The sequence below is a fragment of the Hordeum vulgare genome, chromosome 2H (genome assembly GCF_904849725.1).
Source record: "Hordeum vulgare subsp. vulgare chromosome 2H, MorexV3_pseudomolecules_assembly, whole genome shotgun sequence".
Lineage (NCBI taxonomy): Eukaryota > Viridiplantae > Streptophyta > Magnoliopsida > Poales > Poaceae > Hordeum > Hordeum vulgare.
This window is the reverse complement of record NC_058519.1, coordinates 438,753,583-438,777,626: the sequence shown is the minus strand read 5'-3', so window position 1 is coordinate 438,777,626 and position 24,044 is coordinate 438,753,583. Positions and strand designations below refer to the sequence as shown.

At 41.8% G+C, this 24,044-nt stretch overlaps 1 long non-coding RNA gene across 2 annotated transcripts; it reads right to left on the bottom strand.

Annotated features, from left to right (window-relative positions):
- Positions 1-18,477: 18,477 nt before the first annotated feature.
- Positions 18,478-21,562, bottom strand: LOC123430218. Of its 2 annotated transcripts, XR_006622892.1 has the most exons (4): positions 20,990-21,562; positions 20,191-20,461; positions 19,668-19,750; positions 18,478-19,356 (listed from the first exon to the last, which is right to left on the bottom strand). It is a non-coding gene; the product is annotated as an uncharacterized LOC123430218 (long non-coding RNA). The 2 variants fall into 2 exon arrangements; XR_006622893.1 differs by lacking the exons at positions 20,191-20,461; positions 20,990-21,562 and having other exon boundaries at positions 18,478-18,695; positions 19,668-20,183.
- Positions 21,563-24,044: the final 2,482 nt, after the last annotated feature.

The following is a 24,044-nucleotide window of genomic DNA, read 5'->3' as shown; positions in this document are numbered from 1 at the left end:
TACGGTGGGTGAACAAAATACTGTCAAGCAATTGATAGAACCGTGCAAAGTCATGACGATATCTAAGGCAATGATCATACATATAGGCATCACGTCCGAGACAAGTAGATCGATACTTTCTGCATCTACTACTATTACTCCACACATCGACCGCTATCCAGCATGCATCTAGTGTATTGAGTTCATGACAAACAGAGTAACGCCTTAAGCAAGATGACATGATGTAGAGGAATATATTCAGGCAATAGATATAAACCCCATATTTTTACCCTTGATGGCAACAACACGATGCGTGCCTCGCTACCCCTTCTGTCACTGGGTGAGGTCACCGCACGGTATGAACCCAAAACCAAGCACTTCTCCCATTCCAAGAATCATAGGTCAAGTTGGCAAAACAAAACCCACAACTCGAAGAGAATTACAAGGATATGAAATCATGTATATAAGAGATCATAAGAAACTCAAATAAGATTCATAGATAATCTAATCATAAATCCACAATTCATGGGATCTCGACAAACACACCGCAAAAGAAGATTACATCAGATAGATCTCCATGAAGATCATGGAGAACTTTGTATTGAAGATGCAAGAGAGAGAAGAAGCCATCTAGCTACAAGCTATGGACCCAAAGGTCTATGGTGAACTACTCACGCATCATCGGAGAGGCAATGGTGTTGATGAAGAAGCCCTCTGTATCTGAATCCCCCCTCCGGCAGGGCACCAGAACGTGCCTAGATGGGATCTTGCGGAGACAGAAGCTTCTGGCGGCGGAAAAGTATTTTCGTGCATCTCTCATGTGGTTTTGGATTTTTTGGGGATTTATAGGCGGAACAAGTAGGGCAGACGATCCATAGGGGGCCCACAACCCTGCTAGGTGTGGGGCCCCCTGGCCGCGCCTAGGGGGCTTGTGGCCTCCCCTGGTGGCCTCTGCCTTGGTTCTCACGCTCCCTGCGTATCTTCTATTCCGGAAAAAATATTTTCGGAGGTTTTATTCCGTTTGGACTTTGTTTAATATTCTCCTCTTAAAAGGGTCAAAAACACGGAAAAACAGGAACTCACACTTGGCACTGAGTTAATAAGTTAGTCCCAAAAAAGATATAAAAGGCATACAAAACATCCAAAGTTTGACAAGATAATAGCATCGAACCATCAAAAATTATGGATACGTTGGAGACGTATCAAGCATCCCCAAGCTTAACTCTTGCTTGTCCTCGAGTAGGGAAGTGATGAAGACTGAATTTTTGATGTGGAATGCTACCTAGCATATTTGTCCTTTGTAACTTCTTTCATGTGACATGAATGTTCAGATCCGTAAGATTCAAAACAATAGTTTGCTATTGACATGAAAACAATAATACTTCAAGCAAACTAGCAAGGTAATCATGAACTTTCAAAATAACAAGGCCAAAGAAAATTATCCCTACAAAATCCTGTAGTCTGGCCATGCTCCATCATCCCCACACAACCAATTTAAATCATGCACAACCCCGGTATTGGCCAAGTAATTGTTTTCACACTCTCACTTTCTCAAACCTTTTTCAACTCTCACGTATTACATGAGCGTGAGCCATGGATATAGCACTATAGGTGGAATAGAGTGTGGTGGAGGTTGTGAGACAAAAAGGAGGAGATGGTCACATTGACTCGGCGTATCAAAGGGCTATGGAGATGCCCATTAATAGATATCAATGTGAAAGAGTGGGGATTACCATGCAATGGATGCACTTAGAGCTATAAGTATGTGAAAGCTCAAAAGGAGAACTAGTGGGTGTGCATCCAACTTGCTTGCTCACAAGACCTAGGGCAATTTTGAGGAAGCCCATCATTGGAATATACAAGCCAAGTTATATAATGAAGATTCACAATAGCATATGGTGGTTACAAAACAAGAGACTCTCAATCATGAAGATCATGGTGCTATTATGAAGGACAAGTGTGGAAAAAAATAGCAGCATTGTCCCTTCTCTCTTTCTCTCTCTTTTTTTTGTTTGGGCTCTTTGGCCTCTTTCTATATCTCTCTTTTTTTGTGTGTGGGCAACTTTGGCCTCCCTTTTTTTATTTCCTCACATGGGACAATGCTCTAATAATGATGATCATCACACTTTAATTTACTCACAGCTCAATGCATAGAACGATGAGGACTCTATGGGAAGTGCCTCTGGCAGTGTACCGGGATGTGCAACGATCTAGCTTTGTGTATGATGTTCAAACATCTTGCTAGCTATCTTACGATCATGCAACGGCAATATGAAAGTGACGACACATGTCATGAGACGGAACGGTGGGAGTTGCATGGCAATATATCTCGGAATGGCTATGAAAATGCCATAGTAGGTAGGTATGGTGGCTGTTTTGAGGAAGGCATATGGTGGGTTTGTGCACCGGCGAAAGTTCGCGGCACTAGAGAGGCTAGCAATGGTGAAAGGTGAAAGTGCATCTATACCATGGACTCACATTAGTCATGAAGAACTCACATACTTATTGCGAAAGTTTTTATTAGTAATCAAAACAAAGTGCTAAACGCATACTCCTAGGGGAAGGGTTGGTAGGTGTTAACCATCACGCGATCCTGACCGCAACACAAAGGATGACAATCAATAAATCAATTATGCTCCGACTTCCTAATATAGCGGTTCACCATACGTGCATGTTACGGGAATCACTAACTTCAACACAAGTATTTCTAGATTCACAACACCCTACTAACATAACTCTTAATATTACCAAATCCATGTCTCAAAACTATTTGAGAAGAATCAAACTTCTCTTTCTAATCAATGCACATGAAGATGGAAGTTTTATTGTATCCTCTTTGGGTGCCTATCACCTTTGGGACTACTTTCGTAGCACAAGCCAACTACCAAGTTACTCAGAGAGATCACTCTCAAAAAGATATAAGTGAAGATCGAGAGTTCTTATTTCTCCAAAATATGACACCGCTGTGCTCTAAAAGATCTAAGTGAAGCACTTAGAGCAAAGTTATCTAGCTCAAAAGATATAAGTGAAGCACATGTGAGCTAAATTGCCTAACTCAAAAGATATAAGCGAAGCTCAAAGAGTATTCTAGCAAATTCACAATGAGTGCATGTCTCTCTCAAAAGGTGTGCAGCAAGGATGATTGTGACACAACAAAAAGAAAATACTCCTACGTACAAGACGCTCCAAGCAAAACACATATCATGTGGTGAATAAAATTATAGCTCCAGGTAATGTTACCGATGGATTGAAGACGAAAGAGGGGATGCCTTCCCGGGGCATCCCCAAGCTTAGGCTTTTTGGTGTCCTTGAATTTGGCTTGGGATGACTTGGGCATCCCAAAATTTGATCTCTTTCCACTCTTTATGCCATTGTCCATGAGAACATCACCCAAAACTTGAAAACTTCACAACACAGAACTTAAACAGAAACTCGTGATATCATTAGCACAAGAAAACAAACTACCACCTATTTAGGTACTGTAGCAAACTTGATTTCAATTTATATTGGTGTTAGATTACTGTATTATCACTTTTACATGGCTAATACCCCCGATACTATCCATAGTTTCATCAAAATAAGCAACCAACACAACAAAAACAGAATCTGTCAAAAACAGACCAGTCTGTAGCAATCTGTATACTTCGTATACTTCTGGTCTCTCAAAAATTCTAAAAAATTACGACAGTTTGGGAAATTGGCATATCAACCAGCAGCAAAAATAATCAACTCAAAAGCTCTTTCGGGATAAAAAAACGAAAAATAATTTCGTGAGCGAAAAGTTTCTGTCTTTTTCCAGCAGGATCGAACAACCATCACCACACTAGTCATAAAGGTTTTACTTGGCTCAAACACAAAAAGAAACACAAAATACACAATCATAATATAATTATGATGGTGTGGACACAACAAAACAGAAAGCAAAAAGCAAAGATAAATTCATTGGGTTGCCTCCAACAAGCGCTATTGTTTAACGCCCTTAGCTAGGCATAAGGTGATAGAATCACGTATTGTCGTCTTTGGTACTCAAACCATAAGTAGCCCCCATCATGGATTGATAAGGCAATCTTATTTTCTTTCTAGGAAAATGTTCCATTCCCTTCTTTAAAGGAAATTGAAATCTAATATTCCCTTCCTTCATATCGATGACATCACCAATAGTCCTTAGGAAAGGTCTACCAAGAATGATAGGACATGTAGGATTGCAGTCAATATCAAGCACAATGAAATCCACGGGTACATAGTTCCTATTTGCAATAATAAGAACATCATTGATCCTTCCCATGGGTTTCTTAATAGTAGAATCCGCAAGATGCAAATTAAGAGAGAACTCATCAATCTCATTTAAGCCTAGAACATCACATAAAGACTTTGGAATCGCGGAAACACTAGCACCCAAATCACACAAAGCATTGCATTCATAGTTTTTTATCTTGATTTTGATAGTAGGTTCGCACTCATCATGAAGTTTTCTAGGAATAGAAACTTCCAATTCAAGTTTCTCTTCAAGAGATTTTATCATAGCATCGACGATATGATCGGTAAAGGCCTTGTTTTGGCTATAAGCGTGTGGAGAGTTTAACATGGATTGCATCAAGGAAATACATTAAATCAAAGAGCAACTATCATAATTGAATTCCTTGAAATCCAAAGTAGTAGTTTCATTACTACTCAAAGTTTTGATATCCTTTACTCCACTTTCAATGCTTTTAGCATCAAGATAGATAGACTCCGAATCATTGGGGCGTTTTTCAACCAAGGTGTATTCATATCCAGCCCCATCATCATTAGGTTTGACACTAGAAAACAAGGATTCAATGGGAGTCACACCAAGCATGTCATTTTAAGCCATTCATGTCTAGCACGAATTTTAAGCCATTTTAAGTCATTCATGTCTAGCACGAATTTGGGCAGTTCTTTCTTTACTCTCATTCATGGAAACACGCATAGCTTTCAAAGTTTCATCCATATTGATCTTGGGAGGAGCACATCTAACTTTCAAAGCATCAATATCAATAGACATTCTATCAACGCTCCTAGCCAAATCATCAATTTTGAGTAGTTTTTCTTCTATGGACATATTGAAAATCTTTTGCGAGTTAATAAACTCTTTGATATTACTCTCTAGATCAGAGGGTAATTTATTGTAATTTCCATGATCATTGTTGTAAGGGTTGCCAAAGTTATTAGAGGGATTACTAGGGAAAGGCCTAGGAATATAGTTTCCTCTAAAAGCATTGTTGTTGCCAAAATTATTCCTACCAACAAAATTAACGTCCAAGCTCTCATTGCTACTCTCAATCAAGGAAGACAAGGTCATATCATTTGGATCTAAAGGAGCACCTTTACTAGCAGACAATTTCATTAACTCATCCTTCTTAGCACTCAACGAGTTAATTTCTTCTATAGCATGTACCTTTTTACTAGTAGGTGACCTTTCAGTGTGCCACTGAGAATAGTTTGTCATGATATTTTCTAGGAGTTTTGTGGCTTCTCCTAATGTGATTTCCATGAAGGTTCCACCGGAGGCGGAGTCCAAGATATTTCTAGAAGCAAAATTCAAACCAGCGCAGAAGATTAGTATAATCATCCAAAGACTCAAGCCATGAGCGGGACAATTTCTAATCATCAGTTTCATTCTCTCCCAAGATTGTGCAACTTTTTCATGATCAAGTTGCTTAAAATTCATGATATCATTACGAAGAGAGATAATCTTAGCCGGCGGAAAATACTTGGATATATAAGCATCTTTGCACTTGTTCCAAGAATCAATACTATTTTTGGGAAAAGATGAAAACCAAGTTTTTGCTCGATCTCGCAATGAGAACGGAAATAGCTTCAATTGAATCACATCATTACCCACATCTTTCTTATTTTGCATATTGCAAAGCTCAATGAAGGTATTAAGATGGGATGCTGCATCTTCACTAGGAAGGCCAGAGAATTGCTCTTTCATAACAAGATTCAGCAAAGCAGCATTGATATCATACGATTCCGCACTAGTGGCGGGAGCAATCGGAGTACTAATAAAATCATTATCATTAGTATTCGAGAAGTCACTAAGTTTTGTGTTTTCAGTCATGGTGACTTCAGCAAGCAGACAAGCACACAAGCGAACAGAAAGCAAGCGAAAGAAAAGGGCGAACCAAAAAGGCAAATATTTTTGTAAATTTTTGTTTTTCAGAAGTGGGGGAGAGGAAAACGAGAGGCAAAAAAGTAAATACAAGAGATGAGTTTGCGACACTTACTTGGATAAGCTTCACTTGATGCTCCCCGGCAACAGCGCCAGAAATTGGCACGTTGACGGGAGACTATTCTTCACTTGATCCTCCTCCCCCGCAATGGCGCCAGAAATTCTTCTTGCTACCTCTTGAGCTTGCGTTGGTTTTTTCCCTTGAAGAGGAAAGGGTGATGCAGCACAGTAGCAGTAAGTATTTCTCTCAGTTTTGAGAGCCAAGGTATCAATCCAGTAGGAGTATCAAGATGAAGCACCGATGTACCTGCGCAAAAACAGCAAACTTGCACCCAACGCTACAAAGGGGTTGGCAATCCCTTCATGATTGATTGCAAGGTGAGATCTGAAGACGGAAAGTGCAACAAAGTAAAAGTGTACGGCTGAAAATATGATGTGAAGTAGACCCGGGGGCCATAGTGTTCACTAGAGGCTTCTCTCAAGATAGCAAATATTACGGTGGGTGAACGAATTACTGTCGAGCAATTGATAGAACCGCGCAAAGTCATGACGATATCTAAGGCAATGATCATACATATAGGCATCACGTCCGAGACAAGTAGATCGATACTTTCTGCATCTACTACTATTACTCCACACATCAACCGCTATCCAGCATGCATCTAGTGTATTGAGTTCATGACAAACAGAGTAATGCCTTAAGCAAGATGAGATGATGTAGAGGGATAAATTCATGCAATAGATATAAACCCCACATTTTTACCCTTGATGGCAACAACATGATGCGTGCCTTGCTACCCCTTCTATCACTGGGTGAGGTCACCGCACGTTATGAACCCAAACCAAGCACTTCTCCCATTGCAAGAATCATAGATCAAGTTGGCCAAACAAAACCCACAACTCGAAGAGAATTACAAGGATATGAAATCATGCATATAAGAGATGAGCAGAAACTCAGATAAGATTCATAGATAATCTGATCATAAATCCACAATTCATCGGATCTCGACAAACACACCGCAAAAGAAAATTACATCAGATAGATCTCCATGAAGATCAAGGCGAACTTTGTATTGAAGATCCAAGAGAGAGAAGAAGCCATCTAGCTACTAGCTATGGACCCGAAGGTCTATGGTGAACTACTCACGCATCATCGGAGAGGTAATGGTGTTGATGAAGAAGCCCTCCGTATCCGAATCCCCCTCCGGCAGGGCACCAGAACGTCCCCAGATGGGATCTTGTGGAGACAGAAGCTTGCGGCAGTGGAAAACTATTTTCGTGGATCTCTCCCATGGTTTTGGATTTTTCGGGGATTTATAGGTGGAAGAAGTAGGGCAGACGAGCCACAGGGGGCCCACAAGCCTTCTCGTCGCGGGCCCCCCTGGTCGCGCCTAGGGGGCTTGTGGCCTCCCCTGGTGGCCTCTGCCTTGGTTCTCACGCTCCGTGCGTATCTTTTGTTCCAGAAAAAAATCTTTTAGGAGGTTTTATTCCGTTTGGACTTCGTTTAATATTCTCCTCTGAAAAGGGTCAAAAACACGGAAAAAACAGGAACTGGCACTTGGCACTGAGTGAATAAGTTAGTCCCAAAAAAGATATAAAAGGCATACAAAACATCCAAAGTTTGACAAGATTATAGCATGGAACCATCAAAAATTATAGATAGTTGGAGACGTATCAATTGACTTCACAGATGTCAACAAAGCATGTCTGAAGGATCCTTTTCCCTTGTCGCACATCGATCAGATAGTAGACTCAATTGCTAGTTGTGACCTGTTGTCCTTCCTTGATGGCTACTCTGGTTGTCACCATGTCTTCATGGCCAAGGAAGACGAAGAAAAGACCGCATTCATCACACCATGTAGCACATACTGCTTCAACTATATGCTTTTCGGGTTGAAGAGCGTTGGTTCAACATTTGCAAGGGCAAACCAGATTGGCTTTGGGCCACAACTACACAGGAATGTAGAAGCATACATGGACGACATCATTGTTAAAACAAAGGACAAGGCCACGCTGATCCAAGATTTAGAGGAAACCTTCACGAACTTGCACAAGGTCAACTTGAAGCTCAACCCTGAGAAGTGCATGTTTGGGGTTCCATCCGGCAAGCTCCTCGGGTTCTTTATTTGATAGCACGTAACAGAATCGAACCCCGCCAAGGTCGAAGCAATCGAGCAAATAGAGGCACCAAAGCGCGTTAAGGATGTATGCCGCTTGGCGGGCTGCATCGCTGCCCTCAGTAGGTTCATTTCCAAGTCTACGGAACGTGTTGTGTTGTTTTTCAAAATCTTGAAAATGGCAGGTCCTAAGAAATGGACACGAGTGGCTTAGGCTGCGCTACAAGATTTGAATAAATAACTATCATCTTCCCCAATACTGGTCGTGCCAAAACCACAAGAACCGCTGCTGCTATATTTAGAAGTGACTAATCAAGTGGTTAGCACCACGTTGGTGGTCGAAAGAGAATACGAGGGACAGGAGACGAAAACCCTCGAGCCGGAAGCTAGCAAGCCAGACTCGATTTTGGCAAGCCAAGGAGCCGAAAACATAAATACAGCGCAAGGGGCAGAACATCAGGTCGCGCGGAAGAATAAGATGGTGCAACCACTAGGCTACTTTGTCACCTCCCTCCTGTAGGGGGTAGGTCAAGGTACTCTGGTGTGCAAAATAAGATTTTTGGCCTTCTCATGGCCTCCCAGAAGCTACACCATTCCTTCCAAGCACACCACATCATTGTCGTCAGTCGCTTCCCACTGCAACGCATCCTGAGGAATCTAGAAGCAACTGGCAGGAATGTTGAGTGGGTGTTGGAGTAGGCTAGCTTTGACCTGAGCTTCGAAAACACGACAACCATCCAAAGCACGGCCTTAGCAGAATGCATTGCCGAATGGACTCCAACTCGAGATGGAGAATCTCTAGAGACCATCCTCCCCAGCATGGAAGCACCTAGGGAGTGTATCATGTACTTCGACGGGGCTTTTTTGCTGCAAGGCACCGATGCCAGAGTGGTACTTGTTGCACGCACCGGAGAGTACCTCAAGTATGTGGTCTAGATGCACTTCCCCCGGGAAGTATCGGCGAACAACACGATGGAATACAAATGACTTCTTGTCGGTCTTCAGTTAGTAGCTGAGCTCGACATCAAGAAATTGATAGCTTGAGGGGATTCACGGCTGGTTATGCATCAATTCAACAAGGATTACCAGATCCCTCTAATGGAAGCTTATGTGGATGAAGTGAGAAAGTTGGAAGAGCACTTGGACGGTCTACAGATGGAATGGATTCTGCAGGTGGAAAATAGTACCGCTGATGATCTCTCAAAGCAAGCTGCTCAAAAGTTTCCTATGGAGCCAAGTACCTTTGTGCTCCGACTAACTCAACCATCTGTCACACCATTAGATCGGGAAACCAAGAAAAGAAAGGTCGGTCCGGTGACTACCTTTTGGCAGAACTACTAGCCATCGCCAAGAGGGTTGTCAGGAATGACAAGTTGTTTGCCGATGAGATGCTAACTCCGGCAGACGCAATGCTCTTTGCCGTCGAGGCTAGCACTCCCATGGCAGAAGAAATGCCTTTAGTACTTGTCAGCGAACCACGAGCTCCGGCATGGGCTCGAAAAATAGTCTAGTACCTTCACATAGGTGAACTTCCCGAAGAACGGGAAGAAGCTGAAAGAGTAGCCCAACAGTCGAGCCTGTACCAGTTCATGGACAACACTTTGTACAAGAGAAGACAAAATGGGGTGAAATTGAGGTGCATACTCCGGGAAGAAGGACAACAACTGCTGGTGGAGATACATGAAGGGATGTGTAGCTCCCACTTGGGATCACGAGCCCTTGTCGGGAAGGCATTCTGGCAAGGCTTCTATTGGCCGACAACCCTTCAAGATGCCTTGATTGTGCTGACTACGTGTGTGGTATGTCAGTTCCACGCCAAGCAAATACATCAGCCAGCACAAGCCCTTCAAACCATACCACTATCCTGGCCATTTGCGGTTTGGGGGATCAACATCGTCGTCCCTCTCCCCCGTGCTACCAGGGGCTCTGAATTCTTGTTCGTAGTAGTCGACAAGTTTACAAAGTGGACCGGTGTGGAACCAGTGAGGAAGGTAACGGCGCAAGCAGTAGCCCAGTTCATGAGTTCAGAGTACCCAATAGAATCATCACTAATAATAGCACACAATTCACCAGCCGCACCTTCATGCAGTATTGCGAGGAGATCGGTAGCAGAATCTGCTTCACGTCGGTTTCACACCCTAGGAGAAACGGCCAAGTAGCGAGGGAAAATATTGAAGTGTCGCGGGGCCTCAAAACAAGAACTTTCGACAAGTTGCACAAGCATGGGAGCCACCGGATTGATGAGCTATTAGCGGTTCTTTCACAATCAGAAGGACACAGAATCGAGCCACCCGTGAGACACCCTTCTCCCTAGTTTATGGTGCACAAGCGGTACTCCCCACGGAACTCACATACGGGTCACCTCGAGTACAAGCTTTTGACAAAGAACTGCAAGAGAAGCTGCGGCAAGATGAAGCCACGCTCCTCGAGGAAGATAGTCTCCAGGCTGTTCTATGTGTCGCACGGTACTAGCAAGCCCTACGCCGCTACCATAGATGCATGGTGCGTGCCAGGGGTGTTGAAGAAGGTGACCTTGTCCTTCGACAGATCTAGTTCTCGAATGGAACAAACAAGTTGACGCCAAAGTGGGAGGTTCCTTACCGGGTGGTACAAGTCACCAGGCCTGGAGCAGCCCGCGTGGAGACTGGAAATGGCACTCCAGTGCTAAACTCGTGGCACATCGAGCATCTTCGCATGTTCTACCCATAATGTGCGGTTGTCAGGCTGCCCGGCAACCCCTTTTGTATAACTCGGCTCGACAAGGCTTGTAATCCTTTGTATTAAGCCAGGCGAAGACTCTGTTCATAGTCAATAAATCTAAATGTTCTAAAACTTCTTGTCAAAGTAAATATTTAATTTTTGTACCATACATGAAATGTTGTGACCACTTTTGACTTACTTAAGGTTTCCATTGTACCGCCAAGGTTCCTACTATCCTGTTTTTCACTTATTTCTTTTTCTTAAAAGGATGAAGGGCTCCATGCACACAGGTCTTCCTGGCAGGAGGAGTGATGATGACACTTACGGACGGGTTCAAAGACGGGCTCAAAGATGGCCACCTTACGACAAGAAATATAGCGGAGAGAAAGCTAAGTTAAAGTTCTCTTTTCATCATTGTAAGCTAATTTCCTCTTCCCTCGAACAATTCCACTTGTATGAGAAGACGTGCATGTGAGGAACCCTTGTCGAATTGGTTTGTGCTCCTTGTAGTTTCGAGTCCTCTCAACAACCTGAGCAGCTACAGCTGAGACAGTGAGGTGGTCTGTCAGCAACCGTTGCCGTTGGCAAGCTGCTAAGGACCCATTTCCTAAACCGCTCGCCACAAGAATACGTGGACCGACAGACGTTTCTAGCAAGCGTAGGTATGATAAGCATACAAGTGTGAACTCATACACAGGGAAGAATGACCACCTAAGATGCATAATAAACGCTTAAAAACTTGGCGGGTAGTACCCTACAATTTCCTTCGCATATGTTCGCAGGATTACATAGGGTACTATTTAAACACAAAAGGAGATATGCCACAATGATGTAGCAGTTGATCTGGAAACGAAGCCTCGTGGATGGAGCGCCAACTTCGGACCAGCCAAGCCAAGATGCAATGATGCCTGCCAAATTCCGCCACCGTGCCATCACGACTACTCGCAGTTGTCTCCCTCGAGCCTGGCATTGGGGGAGCTATCATTGTCGTTTCTATCACTCGAGGTGTCAAGCTTGTTGCCGCTCGAGCTCTCCATGCAACACTCCAGCCGACTGTCAGAACTCCCGAAGAACTTCAGCGAGAGTGTGGTGCCTCCGTCGAACCTGAAGTGGAGAAGATGCTCCGGACCCATGTCATAGGAGCGCGCGAACGACTTCCATCCCCGCGTCAAGAACATGACGCTTCCGAGGGAGAGGTCGACCTCCACCCAGGAGGGTTTGTTGCAGCAACCGTCTGCCCGGAGTGACAAACCTAGATGCCTGCTGCCTTCCATGGCCCTAGTGAAGGGGTCCGGAAGCCACAGCCACCTACGGGGGGCAACAGTGAAGTGAGACTACAAACTCATGTACCACGTCCCCTCCAGGGGTCCCCGCCTGGATCGGTGGGAGTGAAACACCGCCATGGCCACCATGATGCGGAGCGCCTCGTCCTCCATGGTCTAGAGCCACGCTCCTACCATGGGAGCAGGTGCCAAACCCTGCTGCTGTTACCACAATCCGCACCTGGGAATTGGTCCTCGAATTGGCCGTTGGTGGTCGGGCTCGTCCATGGCTTCTACCCCTCGCCATTACAATGGTCGTCCTCGAAGGCAAAAGAACAGCTGAACGAGAAGCGAGATAGTGGCTGGAAGTCTGGCAGGAGGACCAGTGAATGAGCAACGCTCCCACGGCCCCCTTTTTATAGGGAGGAGGCAGGGGTTGACTCTTCACTATTCCGAGGAGAAACTTCACACCACCACAGCGACCGCCCAGCTCCGTGAGTATCATTCCTTGCATGCGAGACACGTTAAGGAAATAGTAACAAATTAGACAGCTCGCTGAGGGGGGGTAGGCCGGGGCAAACAGAGCACATGTGGATTCCCCCTATATTTGTACAAGGGAGGAAGACGCACAACCCGCCTCTCGTGATTCGATGAGCCCACGTCTTCACAAGACACGCTCTGTGAGCGCCGTTTCGCTCCACCACCCCCACGACCCGGATTCAACGCGCATCATGGGAAACAATGAAAAATCATCATCACAGCCACAGCAAAAATTGGCCATGTATGTATGCACAAGATATAGAGCACCGCAATATTGAACCACTACAACGCACCCCTCTCATTGAAGATAGATCAATCTAGTCGGCCAAACCAAATCAATATATGAGAGATATTTACGAATAGAGGAGACTCAAATCTTTTCATGAATAATCTGAACATAAACCCACAATTCATCGGATCCCAGTAAACACACCACACAAAGTGATTCCATAAGATAGATCACCACATGAATTGTGGTGATCATGGCAACAAAGAACAGAGAGAGAGAGAGAGCCATATAGGTACTAGCTATGGACCCGTAGGTCAACGGTGAACTACTCACACATCACCACGGGAGCAGCAAGGATCATGTAGAGGTCCTCCATGATCTATCCCCTCTTCGACAGGGCACCGAAACTGGGATCCACATGGGCACACAGTAGAACATAAGCTTGCGGCAGCAGAAAAAGTGTGTCGGGAGCTCCCCTAGGATTTTTGAATATATGAGAATTTATAAGCCAGAGAACGAGGTCAAGAAATCCGAGAGGGGGCCACAACCTAAGAGGGCGTGGCCACCCTCCCAAGCACGGCATGTTGGCTTGGGGGGCCCTCATGTGGCCTCAAGTCATCTCCCAAAGCTTCTAGGTATTCTTTTGGCAAGAAAAAATCAAAAAGTTTCATGGTATTTGGACTCCTTTCGGTACTGCGAACCTGAAAAGCCAAAAACATGAAAAAAAACAAGTGGCACTTGGCACTGGGTTAATAGGTTAGTCCTCAAAAATAACATGAATCAGCAAATAAATGCCCAAAAAGTATCATAGAATGATCATATTATAGCATGGAACAATCAAAAATTATGTATACGTTGGTGAAAATCAGTATCTCGAAGCGTAATTCATGCTTGTCCTCGAGTAGGTAAATGATAAAAACTAAATTTTGATGTAACATGCTACCCAAGATGTAATCTTTTGCACGTATGATCATTAAGAAACGATGAATTAACAAACATCAACATACACTACAGGAAACTGCTTCTTTGTCGTCTGTCGTAGCACATGACAAAGTTCCATGTCACGGACGACAAAGCCATTCCCCATCTGCTAGCTGACGGCCCCACTTTCGGCACTAAAAGTCACGGTAATGACATTCTTTGTCGTCTGCAAGGGTATTATGTCATATACTTAGCTCAATACATTTTAAAATGAGCTTATTATATCATTTTGGAGGAAAATAAGCTAAGTATGTGACATTTATGATCTAACCAAGGTTATTATGTCATTTTTGACATAACTAAGCTAATTATGTCATTTTGGAGGAAAATAAGCTTAATATATTACATTTGTGAACTAACAAAGGTTATTATGCCATTTTGAGCTAACTAAGCTAATTATGTCATTTCAGAGGAAAACGAGCTAAATATATGACATTTATGAGCTAACCAAGGTTATTATGCCATTTCTAACCTAACTAAGCTAATTATGTCATAAATGTACTAAATAAGTTGCTTATGTCATTTTGTAGGATAATTAGCTAAAAATAAGAAGAAGAAGAAGAAGAAGAAGAAGAAGAAGAAGATGAAGATGATGATAATGATGATGATGATGATGATGATGATGATGATGATGATGATGATGATGAAGTAGTAGTAGTAGTGCTAGAAGAAGAAGAAGAAGAAGACTAGAAGAAGCAGAAGAAGAAGAAGAGGGAAGAGGAGGAGTACAATAGTAGGAGGAAGAAGAATAAAAAGACTAGAAGAAGAAGGAGAAGAAAAAGAAAAAGAAGAAGAAGGAGAATAAAAATAATAAGAAGAAAGAAAGAAGATGCTCATTCTTCTTCTTTTATTCTTTCTTTTTCTTCTCTTTCCTCTTCTATTCTTTCTTTTTATTTTTATGCCATGTTGAGCTTATTATGTCATTTTGGAGTAAATAAGCTAAGTACATGACATTTATGAGCTAAGCAAAGTTATTATGCCATTTTGATCTAAGTAATCTAATTATGTCATTTTAGAGGAAAGCAAGCTAAGTATATGACATTTATAAGCTAACGAAGATCACTGTGCCATTCCTAACCTAGCTAAGCTAATTATGTCATAAATGAATGAAATAAGGTAATTATGTCATTTTAGAGGATAATTAGCTAAGAAGAAGAAGAAGAAGAAGAAGAAGAAGAAGAAGAAAAACAAGATGAAGAAAAAGATGAAGAAGAAGAAGAATAAGAAGAAGAAGAAGAAGTAGTAGTAGTAGTAGTAGTAGTAGTAGTAGTAGTAGTAGTAGTAGTAGTAGTAGTAGTAGTAGTAGTAGTAGTAGTAGTAGTAGTAGTAGTAGAAGAACAAGAAGAAGAAGAAGATGATGAAGAAGAAGAGGAAGAAGAAAAAGAAGAAGAAAGAGAAGGAAAGTAATAATAAGAAAGAAAGAAGAAGCTCATTCTTGTTCTTTTATTCTTTCTTTTTCTTCTCTTTCCTCTTCTATTCTTTATTTTTATTTTTATGCTATTTTTGAGCAATTATGTCATTTTGGAGGAAAATAAGCTAAGTATATGATATTATGAGCTAATTAAGGTTATTATACCATTTCTAACCTAACTAAGCTAATTATATGATAAATAAACTAAACAAGCTAATTATGTCATTTTGGAGGATAATTATCTAAGTAGTAGTAGTAGTACAAGAAGAAGAAGAACAAGAAGAAGATGATGAAGAAGAAGAAGATGAAGAAATAGTAGTAGTAGTAGTAGTAGTAGTAGTAGTAGTAGTAGTAGTAGTAGTAGTAGTAGTAGTAGTAGTAGTAGTAGTATAAGAAGAAGAAGAATAAGAAGAAGAAGAAGAAGGCTAGAATAAGAAGAAGAAGACTAGAAGAAGAAGAAGAAGAAGAAGAAGGAAAAGAAGATGTAGAAGAAAAAGATACAAAAAATAATAAGAAGAAAGAAAGAAGAAGCTCATTCTTCTTTTATTCTTTTTTTTCTCTTATCTTTCCTCTTCTATTCTTTTTTCTTTATGCCATTTTTGAGCTTATTATATCATTTGGAGGAAAATAAGAAAAGCATATGACATTTATGAGGTAACCCACGTTATAATGACATTTTTGACCCAACAAAGATAATTATGTCATTTTAGAGGGAAACAAGCTAAGTATATGACATTTATGAGCTAATCAAGGTTATTATGCCATTTTGAACCTAACTATGCTAATTATGTGATAAATGAACTAAATAAGATAATTATTTCATTTTTTAGGATAATTAGCTAAGAAGAAGAAGAAGATGGTGATGATGATGATGATGAAGAAGAAGCTAAAAAAGAAGTAGTAGAAGAAGAAAACTAGAAAAAGAAGACTAGAAGAAGAAGAAGAAGAAGACTATAAGAAGAAGAAGAAAAAGAAAAAGAAGAAGAAGAAGAAGAGGAAGAAGAATAAGAAGAAAAAGAAGAAGAAAAAGAATAAAAATAATAAGAAGGAAGAAAGAAGAAGCTCATTCTTCTTCTTTTATTATTTCTTTTTCTTCTCTTTTCTCTTATATTCTTGCTTTTCTTTTTATGCCATTTTGAGCTTATTATGTCATTTTGGAGGAAAATAAGCTAAGTATATGACATTTATGAGCTAACCAAGTTTATTATGCCATATTTGACCTAACTAAGCTAATTATGTCATTTTAGAGGAAAACAATCTAAGTATACGACATTTATGAACTAACCAAGGTTATTATGACATTTATGACCTAAATAATCTAATTATGTCATAAATGAACTAAATAAGGTAACTATGTCATTTTGGAGGATAATTAGCTAAGAAGAAAAAGAAGATGATGAAGAGTTGTAGAAGAATAAATGAACTAACCAAGGTTCGTATGCTAGTTTTGACATAACTAAGCTAATTATATCATTTTAGAGGAAAACAAGCTAAGTATATGGCATTTATTAGCTAACCAAGGTTTTTATGCCATTTCTGACCTGACTAAGGTTATTACGTCATAAATGAACTAAATAAGCTAATTATGTCATTCTGGAGGATAATTAGCTAAGAAGAAAAAGAAGATGATGATGATGATGATGATGATGAAGATGATGATGATGATGATGATGATGATGAAGAAGAAGAAGAAGTAGTAGTAGTAGTAGTAGTGGTGGTGGTGGTGGTGGTGGTGGTGGTAATAGTAGTAGTAGTAGTAGTAGTAGTAGTAGTAGTAGTAGAAGAAGAAGAAGAAGAAGAAGAAGAAGACTAGAAGAAGAAGAATGAGAATAAGAAGATTAGAACAAGAAGAAGAAGAAGAAGAAGAAGAAGAAGAAGAAAAACAAGGAAGAGAAGGAAAATAATAAGAAGAAAGAAAGAAGAAGCTCATTCTTCTTCTTTTTTCTTTATTTTTTCTCTTTCCCCGTCTATTCTTTCTTTTTCTTTTTATGCCATTTTTGAGCTTATTATGTCATTTTGGAGGAAAATAACCTAAGTATATGACATTTATGAGCTAACCAAGGTTATTATGCCTTTTTGACCTAACTAAGATAATTATGTAATTTTAGAGGAAAATAAGCTAATATGTGGCATAATAGGGCTAACTAGTGTGTATGAAGCTAAGTATGCACTTGTTAAGCACGACACTAGAGAAAACTTACCGTCATTGTCATCACGGATGTGAAGCACCGTTAGCATGATGACACTCAAATGTTAAGACTCGTAACTAATAACCGTTCAAATGAAACTCACTGTTCCCGCCGTAGTATTGTGTGGCATCGGCTGAGGGGTCTTACTTGTCTTCTCGCATAGGGACTACACATTTGGTTTTGACAAGTCAACCATTTTAGTTAGTAATGAAACAAACATTACATGCATGATTTGGCTAATATGAAGAAAAAGTTACCACGAGGAGCTCGTACATGGCCCGGTGAGCCTCCTTATTCCATCACTATAAGAAATATGCTAACTTTCGACCTTCAATATTGGTCACCGAATGGTTGTTGATTTCCATTTGTGACCTTTTTACGACCAAAAACAGACTGTCAAAAGCTGAGGGTCTCTAATGAACTATAACGAGCTTTTTTCTGGAATGGTCGAAGACATTTACGACCAAACGAAAGCATTGAAATTATTTTGGTCGTTGGTTCTCTGCCCAAGCCACATCGGATCCAACGTGGCAAGCTGACGTGGCAAAGTTACGACTAATTGGATTGGTCGTTTGTAAGATTCAGCCCGGTCGAGTTCGGTGTTTTACATGGGCCGAGCCCAACAAATCAGCCTTTTTATTATTTTTTCCTATTAATTTTCGTCAGCTACATGGGCCAGGCCCAACATTTTAGCCTTTTATTTTTGGGTTGTAGCCTTTGTTTTTTGTTTTCTAATGCACCCCAATTGTCAAGTTTTGGTAAATGGGTCCCACATGTCACATTCTGCTTTGTGGGCCCGTGTTGTCAAGGTCATGTTTTTGAGATTTCAATATGCTCATAAATAAACAACCAATATTTAAATCAAAACAGACAAAAAATAGACATAATACTTCAAATAACAGCAAAAGCAATCTTTTACATAATATAACACATATAAATGTGATCGGCATTAAGTTTACAATCAGATAAAAAGCTCTACAAGTGTATAGTAATTAAGCATCACATGGGCTTCATTACTCCGAGAACTAGATCCATTGAACTATACTTCTTCTTCTTTGTCCTGATGCTTGTGAAGAAACATGAAAGGCTAGCATCTCATTGTTATACAACAAAATGGTTAGCAACAAAATAAAAATAATCTAACAGCATATTTAACAGTAAATAACAAATAATGCAATAAGTTGGTACAGAGCAAGGTACAATGCATAGGCCAGAGCAACAATAAATTGGTACTAAATCTAGAAATCACCATCTGAAATAAAGTTAATATGACATTTTAGAATCAATTTGTCAGCTCACAGTAATGTTTGCATTGGACACATCCAGAACTAAAATTATACAAAAAATCCTAAATTCCAATGCCCGAAATGTAAGATGTTGGTTCTGGAAAAATAATAACTTGCAACCAGATTTAAAACAGAACAGCAAGGTGATGCTATGACCAAATCCTAACCAGAATGCATTTAATAAAATGGATTGCTTCTGGTTGTTGTAGTAGAATGCATTTAACCAGATTTAATGCATTTAATATATATACATGCTAACGACATGTAGGTTTCATGAGGTCATGATCAAGTACTCCAAACCATTGCATGCTTTGCAAAAAAATACTAGATGAATCTCACTAATAGGAGCACTAGATGATTAATGGAAGAAGTAATCTGCAGATTACACAGTGAACAGTATAGGATTTATATCTCTTCCTGTGGAAGAACTAAGTCGATGAAGACATGCAGCAGCAGCAGCAGGAGAAACCTTGCATCATCAGTGTAATGAGAAAACTGGTTATTGCAGAGTTCATCACAATGAGATTACTGTAGCAGCAAACTATACTAGCAGCAGAGAAAATGGAACCAAATGATTAGTATTACTATAAAATTAAAAGGAAGCTCAACTTATATCCATGGTTTCCCTCTTGCGAAGCAAGCATCAAACAACACAATAGCAATGAAATTGCACATCCGAATAGACCAAGACGTGATGGGGTGTTGTATCGAGAACAATTGCAAGTATTTTGTGCACATCACATCAGATCTCCATGGGTAGAAAGACAAAGTAGAGCTCACCATGTGTGGGGGTAGGAGAGATAGGTTGAGCATCCATGAGGAGTCGTCCACCTGCAGCAGCAGCTTGTCCGCGTCATAGCAACCTGCACGCAAAACAAACGCAAGGATCAAAATAAGAGATGCAGAAACTAAAGCTGGAAGCCGCATTGCCGAATGCTAAATCAACAATCGACAATCAACAGAAACTAAAATTGGATCAAAATTAATGTTTGATGCTGCTAAATCAACAATCAGAAACTGAAGCTTTTTTATATATTGGATTTAATGCTGGTAAAACATTTAATCATTGGATAAGGGCCATGCAAGCAACAATATTTTTAACATCTGAGCACAAATTAATAAATTATTATAACCTATTAATTAGGTCATGGTCCATAACAGTGTATGTTGTTCACTAAATAGAATGTTAGAGAGATATCACTAACACTTGCATTAGAGGATCCAAATGGAAAGTAACTCAAGCACCGTGCAGCCCAGCAAGTCGAGCTGAATGCACCAAGTTGAGTAAGGAATGGCGACTCACCCTCCACCGCCATAGCCTCTCGACGGGCATGCGCTTGGCGGGGGTGTCGAAGGGGTCGTCGTCCCCGGTGCCCCGGCCGTCGGCCTCAAGGGCGTCGTCGCACCGTCATCATCGGGTGGCACCTTGTCGACCCGCCGCACATAGCGCCCCGGCGACACCTCAGGCGACTACACGCCAACGTTCTCGACCGGCATCGCGCCGCTGCCATCTTGGCATGGTTGAGGAGGGGGAGCTCCTGTAAACCCGACTTTTAAAGAATGAAGGCCAGCATCTGCAAATCAAAAATTATGAGAAGTTAGAAACATAATCAAGTGAATTCGTGAATATAAAATTATCATAACCATTAGTAAAACATTTTTGTAGCCTAGTAGTGAACATGAGAACCTACTGTTGCACTATTAATGTTTCATGGGCGCAATGAAAAACTGGGACAAATGATTAACTGTTCTTACTGAGCATAGATTGATATTCAGACTTCAATGAAACTATTCAGGTAGTTAAACACAACATGCCATTAACAAACTCAAGGAGAAAAAACAACGCTGCAACATTAGCTAGTAGTTGATCTGAAAAACTGCAAACTCATGCTACATTTCGAAGATTATTAACAATAGAAAACTCCTCGTTCATTCATTCTGATGAGAAAGTAGCGAATTGTTCAACGTTGTGCCCGCTGCAAATTGGACCGAGGTGAAGTACTGATGCTATTCTTCACCGGAACAGTAAAATGCTCTACAAAAGCAAGGTTCGCTCTCGACGAACAATGGAAAAAATTTGTGGAACAAAATGCTCAACTCACCAATATCCCGCACCAGCCGCACGCTCTTCACTTTCTCGTAGGGGTCGCCAGCGGCCTTGGGGTCCCCGAAGGGATCATTTGGAGAAAGAAGGGGAAACAGATACATAGTGAGTTAGGCGCAGCGTTGATGCGCGAACGGGTGGAGAGCAGAACGGGGGGAAAGGAGTGGATAGGAGGGGGAGAGGGCCGGAGAGGACACACAGAGGCCGGAGGTGGAGCAAAGGAGGGCGCGGAGGACGGCGTTGTCGTGGGGGGCGACGTCCGTGCCGTCGATGTTGCCCGCCTGGATCGGGTGGACTTGTCTGTGTAGAACACCGCGCCCTCGCTCCCGCCGACGCCGACGCCGACTCTCATCTCGCTTCCGACGCCGCCGACCGCTACCTGCCGAGTGCCGACCAACCTGCGCCGCCGGTGGGAGAGAGAGAGGGAATGCTAGGGTTCGCTGCACGGGGAGAGAGAGGAGTGGTGGGGCGGTGGAGGGCGGCGAGCAGCGGTGGATGGCGGTGAGGGGAGGGGAGGGGAGGGATCTGGATCGGGGAGCGCTAGGGTTCGCTGCACGGGGGAGAGAGAGGAGTGGTGTGCAGGGGAGAGAGGAGGTCCTGGTGGGTTTTTTTAGGCGTAGTTTGCGGTTGGTGGGGGTGTGGGCCGTTGGATCTGGGAGTATCCGACGGTCTCTAATGCTTGTTCCGCATGGCATGCTCATAGACCAATCAGACCGAAGTAGAGGCTTCGATGACGTTATGACCATCTCAATTGGTCGTAATTGATTAGGCGAGTACTCTGCGCCGCATGATCCGGACGTCCGTAACCGTACGATTAATTTCGCGACTCGTGCATGAGTCTCCTTTCCTCATGGCGTCTTCTTCTTCTCACGCAGCACCTGCTTGCTGGTCACCCCCGCATGACCTCCCACTTGCAGCTCCCATCGTGTCGCTCGTTGGCTCACCGTTGCTGCACGTCGTCCCTCTTCCCAGTGTCTTCCTCCTTCCTTTCTCCCTCGTGCAACGGTGGCCATCCAGCAAAGACCATCCATGGTTGAAGCATCTCCGCAGCCGCTCCAATAATGCCGACCATGGTTGTAGCATCTCCTAGTCATGGATGAAGCTCCCTCATCCGCCGATTGAAGCTTTTTTTTTGGCCGCTTGCAGCTTTCGTCAATGTTCGGCCATGATTTCCGTCATTGCTGATTGAAGCTTTTTGCAATGCCGGTTGTAACTTTTTGCAATGCGGTTGCATCATTTTTGGTATTGACAGTAACCAGCCCTGGCATATGTTGTCGTCGTTGAAGCTTTTTGGGACGCCAGTTGAAGATTTTTTGGAAGTCGGTTGTAGCTTTTTGCTATGACGCTGGCCGGTTCCAGCATTTGACGTCGTTGGTTGCAGCTTTTTGCGGTGCCTGTGGCAGCTTTCTGGAACACCGGTTGTAACATGGGAGGTGTCGGTTGTGCTCCCAGCTCCGATGAGATTCTCCCCATAGCAAAATGCTCGACGATGTCGTCAATAGCAACTCATAGTCGTCCCTGTCATCGTCCACCCCAAGCTTATAGGCCATGGCACCCACAGTAGCTCGTAGTTGTCCTCCGCCTCTGTTCGCCCCGAGCTCGTAAGCCATGGTGGCCTTGACCTGTGAGCTCAAAGGCCATGGTGCCTTGTCGTAGCAGTGCCTCGGGGCGGCGATCCATGGGAGCAGCGTCCCCATGAAGGAGGTGCAGCGCAAGGTGCGAAGGAAGGACTGTTCGAAGCTGCCAAGGCTATGGCGGAGAAGGCGAGGCGGAGCACTGCGGAAGAGATAAGGTTTAGATGAGAAAAATATGTGGCACAGAAAGCAAGTGGTTGGTTGAATCGTTTTTAATGTAACGCGCGGCGTGCGACCGGCCAAATGACTCGGTCGGCGTGTCGTACAGAAACATTTCTCAATCGATTAATAATAGGAGGCCGCTACCAATTAGCCAGTGTCCAAAATTATTATTTTTTGTGAGGGACCTACCATATATTTTTTGTAAAATTGGACCGAATCATTTTTCTAAAATATAAGATCATGTTTAATATACAATTGACAAAATGGTTGGGTGTCAAAATCTTTCAGACACCTCTCGTGAAAAAGACAAATTTTCCCCGATTCGTCATGAAGCGGATCAAATTTGAACTGCAGCTGCATCATAGATTCCTTTTTATTTTTAGCAAAAATCATTTATAGGTATAAAATTATCCATTTAATCACATAAATACCAAAAAAATCCAAGATTCAACCACTAGCTAGGAACGGACATGCTCGTTGTTTTGACCGCATTTTGAAATGGGCATTTAAAATTCCAAAAAATCAAAAAATTTGTAAAACCTTTGCATTGTGTCATTATATTTGACCAATTTACTAGGAAAAATAATAAACTTGTCATATAGCAATTATTTTTAAAAAGTGTTCTAAAAAATGAGCTGTCATGTGTGAAGATTCATAGCTTTCAAGAGAGATGGTCAATCTTATGGCCACATTCATGGCATAGTTTATTCAAATGATCTCATATTGTGCACAAGGGTGCATATTGAAATGACAAACAATGTCGTTAAGGAAGTTTTCATTTTCTTTAGACGGAAAATTCATTTTCCATTTTCTGAGTACCCAAAACGAGTTTTTTGTGAAGGACCTACCATATATTTGTTGCAAAATTGGACCAAATAATTTTTATAAAATAGTAGGTCAAATTTAATTTAAAATTCACCAAATGGTTGGGTGTAAAAATCTTTGATCCACCTCTCGTGAAAAAGACAAATTTTCGTCGAATCAGCTCGAAGCGGGTCAAATTTGAACTGTAGCTGCATCATAGTTTGCTCATGATTTTTTGTAAAAATCATTTATAGGTACAAAAGAATCCATTTAATCAAGGAAATACCAAAAGTTTTCCAGGATTCAACCACTAGCTAGGAACGGTCATGCCCGTCGTTTTGACCGCGTTTTGAAACAGGCATGCAAAATTCAAAAAAAAACAAAAAATTGGAAAACCTTTGTATTGTGTCATTATATGTGACCAAGTTACGAGGGAAAATAATAAACTTGTAA